Genomic DNA, 17201 nt, shown 5'->3' on the forward strand with positions numbered 1-17201 from the left:
GTTTATGATTATCTTCCCATGTTGGGCAGTAGAAAGATGCCAAGGGACAGAGGGGCAACAAAAATAGCTTGGAGACTTTCCATGTAATTGAATCACCTCCATCTCTCTGGGCTTGGTCACCATAAAAAGGAAAAACATAGGTGAAAAGGCTTTAACTAGTTTTCTACCATTAAACAAACCTACAATCTGCAGTTCACAGTTCTGGGACCTAATATCAGCACTTATACTCACCCCCCATGAAATCATATCAAACTGATTAATACAAATTGGGATAGAATAGGGGTCAAACTTATAGAGCTCCAATGAATCATCTATCACACAAGGGAGGGATGGAGTAGGGTAAAGAGTTGTGATTTGTCAAAAGGGGAAATTTCAGTATGGAAACTGTCCACCAATGAAGTTCATCAATAGGGTCACAATTCCGGTGCTTCTTCAGACTCAAAGACCAGACACGAGCCCAGGTCTTCCAGATACTAAGACCAGTCTTCCATCCATTATGGTATCATGCTACTATTCAGGTAGTATAAATGTGAATCATTATGATTTATTCCCATTTTTGTTAAAAATCATCTTGGGGAAGAGAAGAGAGGAGAAACTGAATCCATTCTCCTCTTCATTGCTGACTCTAAGAATGGATGAGAAAGGTAAGCAAAGGATCAAGGAGGATTAAAAGGTTTCAGGTAATGTTTTTCATTCTTTCTACCTCTGACAATATGAATTATCATGAGTTCCCTCCATGTTCCTCCAAGCCTAGGATGGTAGGAAGCAATAGCCATCGCCGGTGCTTACCAAATCCTTTAAATTTTGCAAAACAGATCATCTACATTGTCTCTTTGGACCCTCACAACAACCTGGAAAATCAGTACCATGGCAATATAGATAATATTTTCCCCATTTTATTGATAATAATACCTTACATTTATGTATCCTCTGAGGTCCTCAAAGATCTTTACATGTTCAAATTTTTCAGTCATGTCTAACACTTTTTAAACCCATTTTTAATTTTCTTTGCAAAGATGTTGGAGTGATTTGTCTTTCTTTTTTCTCATTTTATAGTTGAGAAAACTAAAGCAAACAGGATTAAGTCCAGGGTCACACAGCTAGTAAATGTCTGAGGCTGGATTTGAATTCAGGAATGTGAAGCAGCCTGACTTCAGCCCCAATACTATATCTACTGCCCCACTCTCGTCTGAGTCTTTTAATCAGCCAGAAGGAACATGTTTGGTATTTTTTAATCTGGATCTGTGATTGTATCAGCATATTAATGAGAATGAAGCTGAACCAAGGTTTAAATGACTCCATGACTTGGTCTCTATCCCATGCAGACTCACTGAAAATGAGATTTTAAATGAATTCTTCCCTTTGGTAAGAAAAAGCTTATCTTTCCAGAATTACTCCCTATTTCTCCTCTCCTCCAAGTCCATGTCTCAGTCAAACTGAACTCACTGCAATTCTCCACTTAACAATATTCTATCTTCCACCTCCTTGGTTTTGCCCACACTGCCTTTGCATGGACCACACTCACTCCTAAGAGGTAGCTGGGTAGCTGGTGGCCCAGTTACTACATTGGCTACATTTTGAGAAAGAAAATGGCATGTACCTACAGCAAGTATATACCAAAAATACAAAGTAAATGCAGGGTGAATAGATAAGAGACATTGGCAGCTGTAGATTCTGGAATAGGAACAGATTTTTTCAAATAGAAACAGATTTTTTTTTAATTTTTGAAAGGCGATGGGGTTAAGTGGCTTGCCCAAGGCCACACAGTTAGGTAATCATTAAGTGTCTGAGGTCAGATTTGAACTCAGGTCCTCCTGACTCCAGGGCAAGTGCTCTATCCACTGTGTCACCTAGCTGCCCCTTATATTTTTTATTAAAAAGGGGGGGGGGCTTCTTAGAGGCAAAGGGAAAGTCGAAAGACAATTCAGGCACAGGAGGCAAAGGAACAAAAATGTGAGGTATACAATAGAATACAGAGAAATATCTAGTGAGGCTGGAAAGCTAGGTAGAGACCAAAGTAAATCAGCAAATCAAAAATGTTACATTTACTACTAGAGACTAGAGATCAGACCCCTAGTTAGTTAAAATCACATTTGCAGTTAGGTGATTGGAGTGGGGAGAAACTTGAGGCAGGGAGACCAATTAGGAGGCTTTTATAGGAGTCCAAACAGAGTGATGCAGTCCTGAATTGGGGTAGTCGTTGTTAGAACTGAGATAACAGGAAGATATGAGAGATTGTGAATCTAGAAACAAAAGCCTCAGCAAATGATTCGATATATGGCATGAGGGACAGTGGGGAGCCATGGATAACATCAAGATTACAAAGCTGGGTAATTGGAAGGATAGAGATGTCCTCAATAAAACTAGGGTCGTTTAGAAGTGGGGCAGATTTTGAGGGCAAAGATAATGAATTGCTTTGGATGTGTTGCATTTGAAATACCTATGGAACATCCAGTTTGAAATATGCAGAAGGTTAGAGATGGGTTGACCAGTGAAAACTCATTTGACTAGTATATCCCTAGTGACCCCACTCCCACAGGATGCAAGAAGCCATGGCTAATAGTCCCAGAGACTGGGAATTAATTCTTTTCAGTCAGTTGCTGGATTGCCATAATTAGAGTTAAATTCCCTACAACTCTGTCCTTTCGTCTTCACACCTTATTAGGCAATTTAGAAAATACCCTGCCCTTGGTTTTTCATGCTTGGCTCTTTGTCTCAAACTATATATAAGTTTAAGCCCTGAAGGGCTCGGGACCTTCGACAAGAGCATGAATTGCTGTTGTTATCGTTCAGTCATTTTAGTCATGTCCAATTCTTTGTGACCCAATTGGGAGTTTTCTTGGCAAAGATATGTGAGTGGTTTGTCATTTCCTCTACCAGCTCATTTTACAGATGAGGACATTAAGGCAAATGACGTTGTTGCTTGACCAGAGTAATGAAGCTAGTATGTTTCTGAGACCAGATTTGAGGTCAGGAAGTTGTCTTTCTCCAGGGATGGCAATCTATCCATTGTGCCACCTAGTTGGCCTTTCACTGGAGCATAAATGCAATCCCTCTACTGTCTGTTCCCCATGGTGGGTATAGAAGGCATGCAATGAGATTATTCTCCTCCTTCCCTCGTTCATGGCTATCTCCATGTGGCCTGTCACTTTTCAATTAACTTCCCGACACTACAATATGAGACGAAATTTGGGGGGGAGGGAGATTATTGGATATTTGAATATTTCAAACTGTAAATCATCTATTCATGTAGGCATGATAATAAAACTCAATGAGTCAAATGAATGAGTAAAGGAACAAACGAAAACACATTCCAGGGCTCAGCTCTGAGGACACAAGTACAAGGAAGCCACAGAGCCTCTGGCTTCAAGGCATTAATATTATTTTTTCAAATTCAATTTTATTGAATTTTCAGTAATTAAATAGTTACCTAATTCCTTTTGTTATTCTGGTGGGGGAATGTATTTCATCAAGTAAAGTTAAAATGGGAGGGTAGGCGGGGGGGCTTGTGAGCGGCTTCCTGCGGGAGAATGGACAAGAAGTGAATTGGAGACCTGTCAGGATAAGGCAAAAGTTTGCCTACTAAGATGATGACATCACCAAGAAAGAGAAGATACATGCAAAGAGAACATATGCTCTGAGTCAAGGTCATATGAACATTATTGTTCCATTTTATAGAACGCAGCCTGGATAGGTCTTCGGGTCAGTCAACCAACCAGTAACTATCAACCATTTACTAGTTCAAAGAAAGAAAGGAAAAAGAAAGAGAGAGAGAGAGAGAGAGAGAGAGAGAGAGAGAGAGAGAGAGGAAGGAAGGGGAGGGGAGGGAGGAAAGGGAGGGAGGAAGGAAGGAAGGAAGGAAGGAAGGAAGGAAGGAAGGAAGGAAGGAAGGAAGGAAGGAAGGAAGGAAGGAAGGAAGGAAGGAAGGAAGGAAGGAAGGAAGGAAGGAAGGGAGGGAGGGAGGGAGGGAGGGAGGGAGAAACTATTGATTCTGTGCAAAAATACTAATTGTGTAAAAGTCCCCAAATAAAGAATGGGAACTCTAGACTCCCCCCCCAGAAGATGCAGTCCCCAACTATCTCCACATCTTTGTTCTTGGGGCTACAAACATGTATGTGTCACTGAACTCCCTTTGTTTTAGTCAACAGTCCTAGGACCTATCTTTTGCAAAGTCTTGGCTTGAGCATGCCCAGAGGACAGCAGAGCAGGGAAGAGTTCATATCTTAAGAGGATTCATTGAAAAGCTACCCACATTTAGCCTGGAGAAGAGGATACCTAAGGAGGAAAATACCAGTCTTCAAGTATTTAATGAGTTGGCCTATGGGGAAGACCAGTTTTATTCCCTTTGGCCCCAGGGATTATCACTAGAAGCCATGGGTGCAAGGTACAAAAGAGGCAAACTTGGACTTAAGTGAGGAACAATTACCCAACAATTTTAGATATTCCCAAGTTGAATGAACTACATGAAAAGAATAGAGTCTCCTTCCTTATAGGTTTTTTAGCAGTGGCTGGATCACATCTCAGTATGTTATAGTGAAGCCTGTCATACAAGAGTTGGAATAGATGACAGTTAGGATTGCTTTCAGCCTCACGCTTGGTGATTCTAACATGATGTCTTCAGGGAGGCAGGATGGAGCCCTTTGGGGGCTAGGGTAGGAGAAAGAGGACACAAACAGCCAGGGAAAGATAAAGGGACTAGTAAATATTTGAATATTTGAGACTTCAGGCCCTAATTATAAAACATTAAGGCATATTGGACATTGTGGGGAATTAGCATGCTGGGCATTCCAGTTCCCTCTCTTTGTTCTTATTTTAAGATATAAATTGTCCAAGTAACACAGGTATAAAGTGTCAGAGTTGGGTTTTTGAATACAAGACATTTAGATCTAAGCCAATCTCCAGCTCCCTTTGTCTCAGATATCCAACTGGAATTTTTGGTTTTATCACAATCCACCCATGGCTATCCAATCCATGCAACTCTCAGACATGTCCTAAATGGGAGATAGAAGGTGCATTTCAGAGGAATCACTAGGAAAGAAGCCATTTTAGATGGGACATAGAATGCATGAGGACAGGGACACAGATTTATTTGAATTTAGTCCTTCTCTCACCTCTTGGTGTGGTGTTTGGTTGACATAGAGGTCACTTTACTGAGTAAAACTGGAGCATAATTTCAGGATGATTAGATGTGACATGTCTGCAAATCAATCTTTTTGTGGTTGTTCAGTCTTTCAGTCATATCCAACCCTCTATGAGCCCATGGACCATAGTATACCAGATCTTTCTGTCTCCCATTATGTTGCAAAGTCTATCCAAGCTCATGTTCATTGCTTCCATGACACTATTCATCTCATCCTTGGTTGTCATCATTTATTAAGTGCTTACCACAGTCACACTGCTAAGCGCTGGAGACAAACAAATGCAAAAACCTCAAGGTGATGTGGGAGAACATCTCTTCAAGGGAATAGTCTGGGATATGACCCAGAGTTCTGAGAGGGAAGATTATGTGCAAGAAAGTCAATAGAGCTCTATCATAGAGTTGCTGAAGGGAAAGAAAGTGTAAGATGTAAGGAAGGGAACACCATGAGAAGGGCTTTCAGAATCAGACAGAGAGAGCTTTATATTGGATCTTGGAGATAGTAGAGAGCCACTAGAGTTCATTGGATAGAGGGGTGACATGCTTAGACCAATACTTTAAGGAAAACCTCATTGGCAGCTGAGAAGAGGATGGATTAAATGATGGGAAATGAGTCAGGGAGTCTAACTAGGTATCTGTTGCAAAAAAAGGGGGATGAGGGCCTATACTAGGAGTGGTAGTCATGTGAGAAAAGAAACAGGAAAATAAGAGCTCTATTCAAGGTAGAAATAAGATTTGTCAATATTTTGGACATGTAGAATGAGTGTGAGTTAGGAGTCGTGGATGATACTAATACTTGAGTCTGAGAAATTGAAATGATGGTAGTATCTTCAACAATATTGGGGGATACAGAAAAGAAGAAATTTGGGAAAGAACTCAATGAGGAGGGTACATTTTGAGTAGGAGATGTCTATCAAAATTTTAGTTCCAGGTATCCAAAAAGCAATGGCTAATGTGGGATGCAACTTAGAAGAGATATGGGCTGTGTGCCTGAGTCTCTTTATCTGGGAATCATCTGTATAAAAATATTTGTACCTAGGAGAGGCTGATGAGATGACAAGAAGACCCACAACAGTCCCTTGGGAACCATACAGATTTAGCAGGCCTAGCTAATCTGGATAAGGATCCAGAAAAAGAGAACGAGAAAGAGTAGTAAGATAAGAAGAAGTAGAAATGAGAAAATGTTGCAAAAACCCAGACATAGAGGTCTACCCAAAAGGAGAAGGTGGCTAGCAGTATCAAAAGCTTTGAAGAGGTCAACAAAGATGTGGATTGAGGGAAGAGCAAGAGATTTGATGATTAAGTGATCATTAGTAACTTAGAGGAGAATATTGAATCAATTATGTGAAGACATCAGAAGTCAGACTACAGAAAGTACAAAGAGAAAAAAGTAGAGTCATCCAGGATAAAAAAAACTGATAATTAATAGATGGTCAAGGGGGTGGCTAGATGGCACAGTGGATAGAGCACCAGCCCTGGAGTCAGGAGTACCTGAGTTCAAGTTCAGCCTCAGACACTTCATAATTACCTAGCTGTGTGACCTTGGGCAAGCCACTTAACTCCATTTGCCTTGCAAAAAAACCTAAAAAAATTAATAAAGAGTCAGATGAACAAGTATTAGGGTGGTTTGTAAGGACTGAGAAGACATGGGCATTTTTATGGTTTATAGGAAAGCACCCAGTAGATAGAGATCAAAACTTAGATAATGTGGGGGTGATAGTGGATCAATCTGCTGAAGAAAAGGAGAGAGAATGATATCAATAGCAAAGCTAGAGGCTTTGGTCTGGGCAAAGAGAAGGGAGACAGGATGACATAAGTGAGATGCACAGGTGCATGAAGAGAGATGAGAAGGTTAAGAACAACTGATTGAACTCTGGGGACCCAGACCTTAGCTCCTTTGTAGCTAAGGAATATTCTGTGAGTTCCCTGGTCTACTGTGTCTTTTCTCCTGAAGAAAGAGTCCATGTCACCAAACTCATCTTCAGTGTGTGAGTAAGTGAAGTTATTTCCTCTCTGGCCAAGGTCCAACTGGAAAACACTTGCAGAAAAACATATTTGCTGTCTAGACAGCTTTACCCCAACAAAGTCAGGCAGGAGACTGCAGTAAAGATGACTGATTTTGAGTAGGTCTCACATTCCTACCTCTTTTTGCCTGTTTTCCGGGGGCTGCTTCTCACCTTCTCAACAGGTCCCAGTTAGCTTACCATTGAGTCTAAACTGTGTCACAACACAACACCCCTGACAATGATTGCCAACCCTAGATTTTATATTCTACACTAAAAAAAATCCATTGTTTTCCATTTCCTACCTAATCAACTCTCAACAAGTCACCTAACTTCTGAGGTCTCAGTTTCTTCATCTGTAAAATTGAGAAGATTAAATTAGATGATATTCCAAGGTCCCTTCAAAATCTAGAGCTATAATCCTGGAAATAATGACCTCCCAAGACCTCCCAATCCACTTGTGAAGAATTCATTCAGAATTTTAGAAAGTTCTTGCTTGTGTCAAATCTAAGTTTGCCACTCTGCAGTGATCGCTTATTCTGAGTCCTGTAAACTGAGGCCCCCAACCATCTCCAGTCACCCTGATCTATGGCTAGCCACTGGGCCCAAAGGGCTCAGGAGGAGAGAAGGAGGCTTGGATCTTTCCACAACCTTCCTTCACTTAAATCCAATGCACTTGCAAGTCATGACATCAACTTCCCGATGTCATGGTCTCTGAGAATGAAAGACAAACAACCTATGAGTAGTAGTAGCTGCCCTCCTCCCCAGGGTAGGGGGCCCAACTGACTACCCCCAATTGGGTAATGCACTTCCTTCTTTCCTCCCTCCCTTCCTTCTCTCCTTCCTTCCTTCCCTCCTCCCTCCCTCCCTTCCCTCCCTCCCTTCCTCCCTTCCTTCCTCCCTTCCTCCCTTCCTTCCTCCCTTCCTTCCTTCCTTCCGTCCATCCTCCTTCCTTCTTTCAGGAAAAAAATCCTTATGCTTCTAGATCAAAGAATAGGCCTGGAGTAGGCAGAACCTTTAAGGCTTGTTCAGTTCAGTGGTTCTCCACCTTGTTTGTGTCTGGGCAGGCAGCCTGTTGAAGGATTTTTGAATGCATAAAACAAATTAGGCAGAATTACAAAAATAATTAAATATATTTAGCAAAATTTTTGCTATAACAAGTTCATTTAACCCCAGTATAAAAACTTTCTCATTTGACATATGAAGAAACTTGATATCAAGTTAGACAAAGGAAGGGATTTAGCATCAGGAAAATATGAGTTCAAATCTTGCCTAAATCACTTACTAACTATATGACCCTAAGACCATCTGGGCCTTAGTTTCCTCATTTCTCAAATAGGAGATATGATAGCACCTAAGTCACAGGGCTGTTGTGAGGATCAAATGAGATCATGTTTCTATGCACTTTTCAAATCCTAAAAACATTAATTATATGCCTGATATTTATTATTATAGCTGATCAAACTGAGACCCAGAGAATTAAGTCACTTGTCCAAGGCAATTCCCATAAGGGTCTTTGCATGTTTTCTTATGTATGGTTGTTTGTATCTACGTAAGCATCTAAAGGTGGGGTAAGGGGTAAAACACCAGACCTGGAAACAGGAAAACTCGCCCTCCTACATTCAAATATGATCTCAGATACTTACTAGCTGTGTGACCCTAGGCCAGTCACCTAACCCTATTTGCCTGTTTGTCAAATCATTCTGGGGTCTTTACCAAGGAAACCCCATAAGGGGTTACAAAGAGTCAAACATAATTCATAATTGAAAAATAACTCATATATATATACATATATACATATATACATATATATATATATGACCAAAATTACTCATGGATCAACTTAGGAGGAAAACAGTGTCCTTAAAAAGAATGTTCCTGGGGAGGGTCACCAAAAGGACCTCTACAGACTTAAGAAATGCTGGGAAAAAAAGTTATATTCCAAAAGGAGACATTTTACAAAAAAAAGAATAAAAAAAAAAAAAAAATATATATATATATATATATATATATATATATGAAAAAGCCTAGAATAGAATTCTAATTGTGTTATATTACCTTGGATCCAGTCATGCATATAATGTCAGCAGATCTATAAGATCTATAAGCTGTATCCCTCCCTGATCCACCCCAGCACAATGGATAGACCACCCCAAAAGATCCTTGAGAGCACATGGATCGGAAGCTCACATTATGGATTGATCAGAATGGATCACCAACCGTGTGCTTTCCGAGAATGCAGCAATGAGATCTCAGATCCATCAATGTATCAGTGTTATTTGGCACAGCTCATTCGATTTCTGAGCTCTCAGTTTGTTGTCATGTAAACTGAAGAGTTTGACCTAGATGAGAATGGAGGCCCTTCCAGCTCTCTATGTCATCCTGTGACCCTACAATAAATTACAGTATCTTCTATTTCTAAACATTTAACAATGTGGAATAAATAATATAAATTTTATGTACATAATGATAAGTGGTGTGGTGGATAGTGAGCCTCACTTGGGTCATTGTACAGGACCATGGCCAAGTCACTTAGCCTCTGAACCTTGAAAATCTCAAGTCAACTGTTAAGACTTGGGAAAACAGAATTATTCAGTCACATCAATGGAGGGATTTTCCATACCGAGAATTCCCCACACCTGTAAAATACAAAGTTAAGAAAATCATTTCATGTCTCTGAACCTCAGTTCCCTCCTCCATAAAATGAGTCATTTGTCCCAGATAATGTCTAAGGTCTCTTCCAGTTCTATAAATTCCCCCATAGCCACTAAACTGTATCAGCTCTAACTCGTTAAGGCCCATAATTAATTTAGTGGTTACTTAATAGGCAGCACACAGCAAACAGATGAGGGGAGGGCGCTGCTTTGGGTCCTGGGGAATGATATAATGAATGTGCCTCTGTGGAGAAATCACTCGCTACCTCGTTTGGTTCAGGCGTATTTTTAAGTTTTGTTCTACTCCAGACTTAGATTATTCTAACTCCACTCTGAGTTCTTGCTAGATGAGAGCTGCTATAGCGACTCCTGTCTCTGTGATGGTTGCTAGGTGACCAGGTGATAGAAATTTCAGTATATTGATGAGAATACAAGGGTTGAAAACAGGTTAGGTGGAGATCAAATAGAGATCAAAAACATGCCTAATTCCGATTGGAATGGCCAGGACTTTGAAACCTGAGTCCAACGGTTGAGGAAGTCCTGGTGGGGACGGATGCTTGGCCAATCTTAGGGTGCACTCATTGTCCTCTAATGTCCCTTCCAATTCAGAGGTTCAATCATCATGGAATTGAACTTTACCATCTAAGTTTCCTTTCTGGTTCTGGATTGTCACAAGGACAATATGGGCTAAAGAACACAACAGATGAATGAGCTGGCAGATCCGGTTGAGGGAAATCAATTATGGTCCAATGAGAGAGATGAAAGACTGGAGAGTTCCTGCCTGCAAGAGTTTTTGATACAAGGTTATACAGAGGTTCTGCATCAACAGACAAGTTTAGACACCAACATTCTTTGAAAAGTAAGCTTACTTTTAAAATATATTCAGATACTGGAGTGGTTTGCTAGTTTTTTCTCCAGATCACTTTACAGATGAGAAAACTGAGACCAACAGGGTTACATAACTTGCCCAGGGTGGCACGGCTGGTTGGGGTCTGAGGCTGGATTCAAACTCAGAAAAATGGGTCTTCTTGATTCCACGCCCAGTGTTGTTTGGCTGCCCAATTAAGATCATTAACGAATAACAAATTAAAGAATTCCGGGTAGAGAGAATCATTTTGACAAATGATAGAACACAACCTCTTTGAGTACACGGGCCCTTTCATTTCTGTCTGTCACTAGACCTGGTACGATTCCTGGAAAACAGGAAGTGTGTTATCTATGTGTGTTGAACTGAATTGAATTGAAATTGTTCTAAACAGTTTCTGTCCGTCTGATCTAGAACCCTAATCTCTAGTGCCTGGAACCAACTGGGAGACATATTTGCAGGAACTACACATATTTAAAGAGACATAAGAATTGATGGATTTATAAAAGTGATATCCTTATTAATCACTACTTGCAGTAGATTAGAGTTTATGCTGGTCCCTAAAGTAAAAGTTGGGATTTGAGCCTTATCTCTACACATAGTAACTATATGACCCCCAGGAAAGTCAATGAATCTCTCTGACCCTCAGTTTCCTTATCTGAGAAATGGGCTTAAGGATAGCATCTATCTCACAAGTTTGTTGGGAAGTTCAGCAAATAATGTATGTATGTATGTATGTATATGTTATATATTACATACATGTATAGGTATGTATGCAAAGTTATTTCAAATCTTGAAATACCATCTAAATTTATTAGGATTCCTTTTTATTTATTTATTCTTTAAATTTTGAGTTCCAAGTTGTCTCCTTCCCAACCCCACATTAGAAAAGGACAACATTTGATATAGATATAAATGTGGAACTAAATAGTTCTTTCTCTGGAGGTGAATTGCATTTTTCTTCCTAAATTCAGCCTTACTGATAGAAATGATTATATTATTCAATATAGCCCTAGTCATTCACAGTTACTGTTTGAACAATATTTCCAATACTGCATAGAATGTTTTCTTGGTTCTGCTCACTTCACCCTGAATTATTTCATGTAAGTCTTTACATGTTTTTCTTAAACCAACACGCTAGTCGTTTCTTACAACAAAATTTATTCTATCCCAATCATAAACAACTTATTTAATCATTGCCTTATTGATGTACATACCCTCAAATTGCCACCACAAAGATGCTACAACTATTTTAGAATATTTTTTTTCCTTTTCCCTGACACCCTGAGAAACAGATCTTCTAGTGGTAATGCTGGGTCACAGGGCATACAAAATTTATAACTCTTTGGGCATTATTCCAAATTGCTCTCCAAGATGGCTTGATGAGTTCACAATTCTACCAGCAATGTATCTGTCCTGATTTTTCCATATCCCCTCCAAATTTTGTGATTTTTCCCATTCAAAATCATTTTAGTCAATCTAATATGTGAGATGGTGCCTCAGAGTTGTTTTAATTTATATTTCTCTTATCAATAATGATTTAAAGAATTTGTATATGATCATAAATATATATATATTGAGAGAGAGAGAGAGAGAACTTTGATTTCTTCTTGAAAAACTACCTATTCACATTCTTTGACCATTTATCAATTAGGTAATGACTGATGTTCTTATAAATTTGATTTAATTCTTTATATCACTGAGATATGAGACCTTTATTAAAGAAATTGGATGGGAATTTTTTCTTTAATATTCTGCTTTCCTTCTAATCCCAAGATTAGTACATTGGTTTTATTTGTGCAAAAAAATAATATTTTATTTTTTCCCAATGACAAGAAAACAATTTTTAACATTTTTTAAAGTTTTGAAATCTAAATTCTATCCCTTCCTTCTCTCCCTGGGATGGTTGGAAATCTGATATGCGTTCAATCTTGTAATACATTTCCAAATAAATTATTTTGTACAAGACAAATCAAGAAAGTAAAAAAGTAATGTGTTTCAGTCTGTATCCAGAAAATCTCATTTCTTTTTCTGGAGGCAGATAGCATGTTTCATCCTGAGATTGCCTTGGGATTTAGCTAAGTCATTCACAGTTAATCATACAATAGTGTTACTATGAACAACATCCTCCTAGTTTTGCTCACTTCACTTTTTATCAGTTCAAGTAAATTTATCAGATCTTCTCTAAAATCATCCTCATCACTACTTATAAAGCAATAATACTCCATCAAAATCATATATCAGAATTGTCCAGCTATGCCCCAATTTATAAGCATCCCCTCAGTTTCCAATTCTTAGCCACTACATATAAGCTGCCATAAATATTTTTGTTTTGGTCTCTTTGGGATATAGACCTAACAGTGCTGAATTAGAACTTTTGTTGAATCAAATAGCATGCAGTTTTATAACCCTTTAGTCATGGTTCAAAATTGCTTCCCAGAATGGTTGGTTCAGTTCACAACTCTGCCAACAGTGCATTAGAGGCCCAGGTTTCGACATGTCCTTCAACATATATCATTTTCCCTTTTATGTCACATTAGTTAATCTGATAGGTAGGACCTCACCGTTATCTTAATTTATTTCTCTAATCAACAGTAATGTACAGCATTTTTCACATGACAAATAAATACCTTTGATTTCTTTGAAAGTTGTTCATATCCTTTGATCATTCATTTATCCATTGGAGAATGACGTGTCTTATAAATTTGACTCAATTCATTTGCCAAGACACATCCAGGAAGTATATAAATACAATTACAAAGCATTTTTTCATGCAAATAAAGTCAGATCTAAGCAACTGAAAAAATATTACTTGCTCATGAGTAAGTCAAAGCAATATAAATATATATATAATGCATATAATATATAATTATATAAAATATAAATATATATAAAATATATATAAAAAATTACAATTCTACTTAAATTAATCTATTTGGTGCCATAACAAACTCACAAAAAATTATTTTATAAAGCTATAAAAAGTAACAACAAAATTCAGCTGAAAATAAAAGATATATATCAAGGGAATCAATGAAAAAAGTAAAGGAAGTTGGTCTTGCCACATCAGATCTGAAATTGTTAGATAAAGCAGAAAGTATTAAAATAATCTGGTACTAGTTAAGAAATATAGTGATGAATCATTGGAATAGATTAGATGTACAACACATTGTAGTAAATGACCATAGTAACCTAATAAATGATAAACTTATAGAGCCAAGCTTTGGGAACAGAAATTCATTATTTGACAAAAACTACTGGAAAAACTAGGGGCAGCTAGGTGGTGTGGTGGATAGAGCACAGACCCTGGAGTCAGGAATACCTGAGTCCAAATCTGGCCTCAGACACTTAATAATTACCTAGCTGTGTGGCCTTGGACAAAGTCACTTAACCTAACCATTGCCTTAAATAAATAAATTTTAAAAAACTAGAAAATATTATGACAGAAACTAGGTGTACAAAAGCCTTTTAATTAAATGTAATCAACATTCATTTTACATGCACAATGCTCTCGGTCTCTTGTTCATTCACAAATTCTTTCTTATTAGCAAATTCATAGATAGTATCTTCCATGCTCCTATAATTTACTTATATCTTCCTTTCTAAGTCATATATCCATTTTGATATTATTTTAGTAAATGATGTACCTAGTTTATGTCAGATTGTTTCCCAATTTTCCCAGCAATTTTTACCAAATAAAGAACTCCTATCCCAAAAGTATAGATCTTTGCATTGATCAAATATGATGATGTTATAATCATTTGCTACTCTGCATTCCATACCAAATTTATGCCATTGGGCTACCATTCGGTTATTTAGTCAGTACCAGAGAGTTTTGATCATTGGCAGCTTATAGTATAGTTTAAAATCTCATACAGGTAGACCTCCTTCATTTACATATTTTATATTCTTGAACTTTTCTTCTTCCTAATGAATTTTGTTATTTTTTTGTAACCTGACAGTATAGCTTTTTTGCTAGATTAATTGGGGTGACACTGAATCAGTAGATGAATTTAGATGAAACTGTCATTTATTATATTGACTTGAGCCACTCATGAACAACTAGTATCTTCAATTATTTAAATCTGACTTCATCTGGATAAGAACTATTTTATAATTCTGTTCATGTAGTTCCTGGCTTTGCCTTAGCGATATAGTCCCAAGTATTTTATAGTTTACTACAGTTATTTTAAATCAAATATCTCTTGTGATCTCTTCCTGCAGGGTTTTGTTGGTAATATATAGAAATGCTATGATTTAATATGGTTTTCTCTCATATTCTGCTATTTTGCTAGCATTATTCATTTTTTCATATATTCCTATTTGAGTGTCTCTCTAGGATTTGCCAAGCATATCATCTTATCACCTGCAAAAAAGATATGGGTTTATTTCTTCATTGCCCATTCTGATTCTTTCAATTTCTTTTTTCTCCTCTTATTGCTATTACGAGAATTTCTAGAACAATATTGAATTGTAATGATAATGGGCATCTTTGTTTCACTCCGGATCTTTTGGGGAAAGCTTCTAGCTTATTACCATTATAGATAATGCTAGCTTATGGTTCTAGGTAGATGTTTCTTAACATTTTAAGAAAAACATCAATTTATACCTATGTTTTCAAGTATTTTTAGTAGGACCGTTGCGTTTTTGTCAAAAGCTTTTTTTTCATCTATTGATATAATCATATCATTTTGCTGATGTTGTTATCTATCTAGCTGGTTATACTAATAGTTTTCCTTATATTTAACCAGCCTCACATCCTGATATAAATCTCACTTGGTCACTATGTACAATCTTTGTAATATATTGCTTTTGTTTACATTTTTGCATCAATATTCATTTGTGAATTGTGGCTCTTATTATGATGAGGATATTTGTCCTTCATTCTCAAAGCCCATGACATCATGATGATGCCATGACAAATCCCTGAATTGGAGAACAGAGAGTGAAACTACAATGGACTGGACACATTGTTAGAATGCCAGACATACACTTGCCAAAAAAAAATAGTTTTATGGAGAACTCCCGCAGGGCAAGCGCTCCCAAGGGCATCAGAAGAAGTGATACTGAGACACCCTGAAGGTCTTAAGGAAGAACTTTAGAATTGATTGTGCAACAGGGAGACCCTGGCACAGGACCACCCAGCATGGTGTGCCCTCATCAGGGAGTGGACTGCACTCTATGAGAAAGGCATAATGAAGTCATTCAAAAGAATCATGAGATATGTTCACATGGACAATTTATGCCCAACCTGTGGTTGGTCTGATCAGCCACAGTCATTTGTCTCAAACAGTGATGTCATTTTGGTCTTCTTTGATAACGAAGGACAAGAACCAACCAACCATTTGTGAAATCGATCTACAGTTTTCATTCTCTGTTTTTGCTCTCCCTGATTTAGGTATCAGCACCATATTTGTTTCATAAAAGGAATTTGATACAATGCTTTCTTTGCCTATTATTTTAAATTTAATATTGAAATTAATTTATTTTAAAGGTTTGATAGAATTCAATTATAAATCTATCCTGATGCTCTTTTCTTATGAAAATCATTTATAATCTGTTCAATTTCTTTTTTAAAATAGGTTTATTTGGATATTCTATTTCCACTTCTGTTAATCTGAGAAGTTTATATTTTACTAACTTTCCATTTTACTTAAATTGTTAAATTTATGGAATACAGCTGGACTAAAAAAAAGTTAAGTCACACAGTTAGCAAATAGCTGGGGCTGAATTTGAACTCAGATCCTCCTGACTTCAGGGCCAGTGCTCCACTCACTGCTCCATTTAGCTGCCCCCACTTTATTATCTATGGTACTTTTAAACATAATCTAGTTCCCTAGCTTATCTCTTTTAATTAAATCTATTTTATAGTTAACTTTGTCTGAAATCATGTTTTTTGTGTCATCTAAAGCATTATAAATTATACTACAATCTTTTATTTATACTCTGTGTCTCTCATTTTTAAATGTGTTCTTGTAAAAATATATTGTTGGGTTCTGGATTTTGATCCATTCTATTATATTTGCATTTTATGGGTGAGTTAAATCCATTCACATTCAAAATTATGATTTCTAGTTGTGTATTTCCTTCCATCCTATTTTCCCTCACTGGTTATACTTTCTCTGTCTTTCTATCTGTCTGTCTCTGTTCTTATACTGCCCACCCTGCAGCCCATCTTCCCCTCTTTTGTAAGAGTTCTTCCATTCAGGACTTTCATATGTGATAATTTGCTACATTTTATGTTTGTCCTTCCCCCATTTAGTTTAGAATCATCCCCGATGATCAACTCAAACCCATCTATCTATATATATTTTCTTTTTTTCTATTACCCAAATAATGAAAAAAGCCTCAAGAGATGCAAATTTCATTTTCCCATATAAAAGAGTAAAGTTTGAATTTATTTCATCTCTTATGATTAGTCTTTTGTGTTTACCTTCTTATGTTTCTCCTGATTCTTGTTTTCAAAAGTGAAAGTTTCTGCTTAGTTCTGCTCTTTAGACTAGATGACTACTTTGCCCCAACTTCTCATTTTGTCTGCCTCT

Source organism: Macrotis lagotis, chromosome 1, assembly GCF_037893015.1.
Source record: "Macrotis lagotis isolate mMagLag1 chromosome 1, bilby.v1.9.chrom.fasta, whole genome shotgun sequence".
Lineage (NCBI taxonomy): Eukaryota > Metazoa > Chordata > Mammalia > Peramelemorphia > Peramelidae > Macrotis > Macrotis lagotis.